This window comes from Coptis chinensis, chromosome 6, assembly GCF_015680905.1.
Source record: "Coptis chinensis isolate HL-2020 chromosome 6, ASM1568090v1, whole genome shotgun sequence".
NCBI lineage: Eukaryota > Viridiplantae > Streptophyta > Magnoliopsida > Ranunculales > Ranunculaceae > Coptis > Coptis chinensis.
This window is the reverse complement of record NC_141461.1, coordinates 54,392,547-54,398,443: the sequence shown is the minus strand read 5'-3', so window position 1 is coordinate 54,398,443 and position 5,897 is coordinate 54,392,547. Positions and strand designations below refer to the sequence as shown.

The following is a 5,897-nucleotide window of genomic DNA, read 5'->3' as shown; positions in this document are numbered from 1 at the left end:
AACCAAGACGCCGCCTTATCGGCTAAGGTGAAAGGGAATACCCTGAGTTTAATTTGTTCCACCAAACCGTAGGATGGTGGAATGTTGTTAGGACTTGTTCAATCCTACGCGTAATGCGATAGGGTTTTCATGGTCTAAACCGTGAAAAGCGGGTAACAAATTAAAATATTTGGGGGATTCGAAATCCCCAATCGGTCCGCTAGAACGATGCAAGATTTGGGGCTATCGCTCAAGGCTTTATAAAAGTCCGAGAGAGGAGTCTCTCCTTCGTCGAGCATTGTGTCGGGGTGGTGTGTGTGAAATAGTAGCTAGAGGTGTAGTAGTAGATGGTATACTAGATAGAATCGTTTGTTGGCGTTGTTGTGTTTTGTTCGACCCGGACCTTAATCTCATACAAGGCTAAGACCAAATTTAGCTAAACACATTAACACTCCAAACAATTCGATATACTAGTATAAACCTCTAACGAGGATCGCGAGATCTTGGAAGAAAGGAATACCTGATTGCGTCCTTGCTTCGCTTATGAATAGCGTCTTGTTTACGCATGTTCAGTGTATATAACTAGTTAGAACACTGAAAAACTTGAAAAATCGAAGTTCGAATCAAACCTGTGGAAATTCGGCAAAAGTCACCAGTATGGAGTGCTTCGCTTAGGAAGCGCAATCGGCTCCGTGTAACTCAAGTTACAGTGTTTTTAGCGCGGTCGCACTTTCGAGATGGGCGGGTCGCTCAAGGTTCGAGCTTATGGCGAGTGCTTCGCTTTGAAGCGTGATCATCCCGTGGTATTTTTTCGCGGAACTTTTCAATGCTGAAACGGACAACCACAGAATGAATCAAACAAGGGTGGGTGGGTTTAATGGGACTTTAAGAAAAGTACTTATACTACGAAAACAATGCGAAAGTGAAACTAAGATAGCAGTGGCGCCATTTGATCAAACATAAAAAGATATAGTTTACCTACGAAATGAATGATGAACTCAAAACGTAAGTAAACTAAAACTTAATTACGAGTCTATATTTTTGATAAAACATATAATTGAATAGTTTACCTACGAAATGAACGATAAAGCTCAAAGCGTAAGTAAACTAAAACTATCTTATGTGCCTATATTTTATCAAAGATTCTACTCTCAATCCTATGAGATATAGTGGAGTAGATGATTCGTTCCACTCCTAGTCCTTCTGCATGTTGTGTTCTCTACGTATAAGTAATCTTAACTCTAAAGTCTAATGAGAGATTTACGAAAAGGCAACTAGACTACGATGCAACTACCCACAAGATGCAACTAGTCGACTATTAGAACAACTATAGGAATGCTACGTTGATTCTATGATAAGGAGTTAGAGGGGGATTGATTCCACCTTAACTCGACTTAATCCTACTAACGACGAATCGTCGTAATCCGAATTGACACTACTACAGAAAAGCTCATATACCACTGTTATATACAGTGGTAAAAAGCTTTTAACCACTGTTTAAGAACCGTGGTAACAGCTATCGTGACTAATAATCCTAACAAAACCGTGGTATTAAAGTCCTAGTAGTTACCACGGTTTTCGTTAAAACCGTGACATTAGTATATCTAAAACCGTGGTTAATACTTTTACGAAATGCTATATTCAGTGCATACCGTGGGAAATAGTGCTTACAATTACCACGGTTTAGAAACAAATGTGGTTTACATTGTCTCTTTATACCTCTATTTTTCTGTAACCGTTATTAATAAGTTTTTTCTGGAAAAAAAAAAATAAATCCCCAATTAATTCATTTTTCAACATATTAACCAACCTGTCCATCCCAAATAGCTGTCATACAATATTCCACACTGAATTTAAAAAACATATTGCAACTAACAAAAAAAAACATAGACATATCCAACAAGTGACAATGCATTGCTAATTACTATTTTGATTCAATAAATAATAAAGAAAGAACCATCCAAATCTACTTGTTTCATCTATAGCATCAAAAGAGTAATAACTTGTTTCATCTATACATCAGTAGACTTTGACAACACCTAGATCCTTCGTGTGAAGCCTTATAATGCCTTGTGATCGAACGTTCAACATTCAAATGGTTAGATAAAGCCCCAAACCTTAACTGGAAGCAGTCCAAACCATGCTACGACACCATGGCCGGCTCGAACCTAAGAATTTCAAGTCAAACAACTAGTTTCAAGTAGAATTTAAGAAAATCAAGGTCAACGCCTTATGGAATGGTCCATTTCTTAATAACAATAAACATAATTCATTGCACTAATAGTAATATTAAAAATCTAACCTTTTATGCTATTGAATAAATTGTAAAAAAGTAACCACTTACCTGTCCTTGAGAATCCATTTCCCAAGCATAAGGGAGAAACACTTGAAGCCAAGCCACGTTTCGGTTCATATATCTAGACTTGACATTTTAGTATCATACCCAAAGCCTTGGCGCAGTCCTACCAAGTACATGAAACTATATTATACATAGTACCTTGGTACTGTCGAGATGTGATGGCAGCTATTGAAAGGAAGAAAGAAGGATTCAGATTCATATCCTTTACTCTTGTTTTTCGTGAAGTGAATAGGGTAGCGGATTATTTTGCTAGTTTGCATGGAAGTGGTGAATTTTCTACGGTTCACTTTGCACATCCATTAGATTTTCCTGTGCAGGAATTTGTAAATGAGGATGCGAGTGGTAATATATATATGTAAGGAAAAGTTAATTTAATACAGGTGGGGGTCTGCCTAACCCTAGCTTATTTGGAAAAAAAAATGATAATTTCATTAAACCAATACTATATATATGTATCGACAAAGGAAAACGTATCAACAGAGAACTTAAATAGTACTATCATTATTTCAGCACCAAACACCAATTCATAAGCTAAAATATATAATTCAACTGAACAAGAGAACTCCCTTACGATATATAACAAACTGCCTAATTCTAATTTCAACAAAGCAACATTTAATATAAGCCTTCAAATACTCAAATACCATGAATAAAATTAAGTAAAGAACTAAACTCTAATTGTATCAAATTCTTTGACTTCATTTCACATTGCGACTTCTCAGGTTTCTATTTTAGAAATCAAGTAACACACACATGATGATGAGCATATGAATTTTAGGATGAATAATGCAGGTATGAGGATATAGCTTTCGACTCGGGCAAATTTGGAGAGTCAAACACCTTGCAGACTCACATTGTCCATCCTTGCCCTTTCTAAACATTATCCTAACTGTGGCAACTGAATTTTGGCATGCACCACTAGATTACATTATTATATCTCAACAACGTAGCCATAATATTCGAATGAAAAGATAACTATGAACCAAACACCCATATCAACTAGAGTACAACCATGGACCTTTGACTACCACCTAATTGACCGGCCAATGAACCAAAGTTCTAGTCCATCCAAAACACACTAGCAACTAACAATCACTACTAGCTATATGAAAACTAGTGTAACGACAAATCCACAAGGTGATGTACATGAGACCATTATTAGACCAACGAAATATTAAACTAGATATAATTACCATAAGGTATATATGTATGTAAACACCATATTGTTCACCTATATCAAACTAATAGTGGATAGCCTTGCTCATGGTTTAAAGACACATATATTGAAATCATGCATGGAACTTAATAGTCAAACTAACTTTTAACCATTCAAATAAATGAAACATGCATGAAATAAGTAAGCTATAGACTGGAGTGTAAGTTCCTACCTTCACACGCTTCCTTATAGTCATGCATTCCCAAAGAACTATAACCAACGTCGACTCTTATAGATACCACATATATACGCATAAGCTCATTATCATAATTCATAGAAAATTAATAAACTAACAAGTTCTTCTAACTTGAGTCTATATAACTTGATAAGAACTCGTGTTTTATCACTAAAACACGTGTCTAGCTTACACTAAAACACGTGTCTAGCTTACAAGGAATGACTTTGGGTGTATTTTTCTAAAAGCCATATTGCAGGCCGCTATAGGACACTACCACACTTGCTACTGAGGACCTTTGCCGGTTAAACTCTGAGGACATTGATAGGCAGCTGCAGGCCATGGCCATCACCATGCCACTAAAATTCAGCACAGAAAATTCACAATATGCAACTACGCAACCTGTAATTAAGCACGCTTAACACGTCTAATGATAATAGGCAACAACAGCAACTATTCCTTCACAATATAGATAACATCAAATTTCATTTTTCTGAGTTACTACGGTTTCGCGGATTAACTCGTCAAACAACAATAAGGTGTATCTTAATTATTCTATAACAACGAAAATTAATGAAATGGTCAGTCATTTTGCTAATTTGGTGTTTACATAATTAGTAGAAACTGAGAAAAACATACTCAAGAAAGAGCAATCACTCACCAAAACAAAGTGATAACAGATTTAACAATAAACCCACTCTTGGTTCAGCATGCTCATCCTCCGATAAATGTTTCTATCCTCAATTCTCTGAAATTCAAACATCAATATACCAATAACTTGCTAATAATTTCCTGATTTCAAAACCCATGACTAACTCCATGGCTTGAAGTTAGAGAATAAATTGAATGAGCAATTGAACTTCAATGTTCAAGTAAAAATTAATTACCTGCCTTAACAAAGTATAAACACCCATCAATGAGATCCCCTTTCAAAGCTTTACTTTAATTGTTCTTTCTTCTATTTAACAGGGAGATATACAAGGAAATTTAATGGAAGCAAGACAAAGAAAGTTTGCTAACGGTGAGATAGATATGAGGACTAAAGGAATAAGCCAATATTCCTTTCTCTTGTCATTTTGTAACACTTTTTCTAATACTTATCCTACTAATTAGCATCTAATACTCCTCTGTGCTATTAATACACCACTTGTAACTGATGAGTAATGAAATATGAACCAAAATCTCTAAACTGCTACTCACCATGTCGGCATCTAGTTGCCTAAGGACTATGGTCCATAGCATAGTATGGTGCGTGCCATCTAATCTATTTTTCTCGTAAACCGAATGACATGAAATGCTGCTAAATGAATTAATGTAGTCTAAATTTTGGGTGATTATAAGCAATGAACTCATGTCGACTAGGCGAGTACTTTAACACTACCAACTCTAGTATATAATTATTATGGAATTAAAATTTCCGATAGTAGTAATCACAAAAAGAACAAAGAACTCAAATTTCTAAGAAATTCAGGGCTGCTAAAGCCCTTCTTGCAAGAAAACGTCCTTTCAACAAAGTCCCACTTTAGAATCCACTATATAAAACTAGAAAATGAGCAACTTCTGATTACCTTTGTCTTTCTCCTTGAATATCAACAATGATGTGTCCAGAGGTTCGTTCTACAGGCATGTAACCGTATGTGCCTGCTCATCAGGAGATTCACCTTGATAATCTACCAACCTTAGAAGAGACCGGGTTTGTTGTTTCTACCACCGAAGGCACCACAGTATTGCAAGTGGCCAGAGCAAGGAAAAAGTTATCGGCGTGTTTTCCTTTCTTTGTGTCCCTTCCAGTTCTCAGCGGTTATTAGAGCTCTAGGTCAGTCTTTACCTGCGTTTTTGGACTCAGGACACATCCATCGACTAATCCAAAATAAAAAAATAAAAAATTATAACAATAAGAAACAAAAAACAAGCAATATAAAACAAGTCTTGAGGAGAATTTAGAGATTAGCCAAACTGAGTGCGACAAAGGAGAAAAGATATAGGCTGGGATTAATCAAACAATAGTACTTATAAATTATAATACCTTGAGTACAGTATCCTTTCTGCTTTGTGTCGGAATGAGCTTTTGCGCCACTGAAGTCTACTCCATGTATGCTTGCACATTGAAATTCCATCTTGTTGTCAGTCAATGCCCCAATTTTGTCTGAGAAAATATATTTTATCTG

The 5,897-nt window shown here is 36.0% G+C and overlaps 1 long non-coding RNA gene across 1 annotated transcript; it reads right to left on the bottom strand.

The window, feature by feature from the left end:
• Positions 1-1,973: 1,973 nt before the first annotated feature.
• On the bottom strand, positions 1,974-4,739 carry LOC147493638 (uncharacterized). Its single transcript, XR_015197665.1, has 4 exons — positions 4,617-4,739; positions 4,391-4,477; positions 2,324-2,441; positions 1,974-2,147 (listed from the first exon to the last, which is right to left on the bottom strand). It is a non-coding gene; the product is annotated as an uncharacterized LOC147493638 (long non-coding RNA).
• Positions 4,740-5,897: the final 1,158 nt, after the last annotated feature.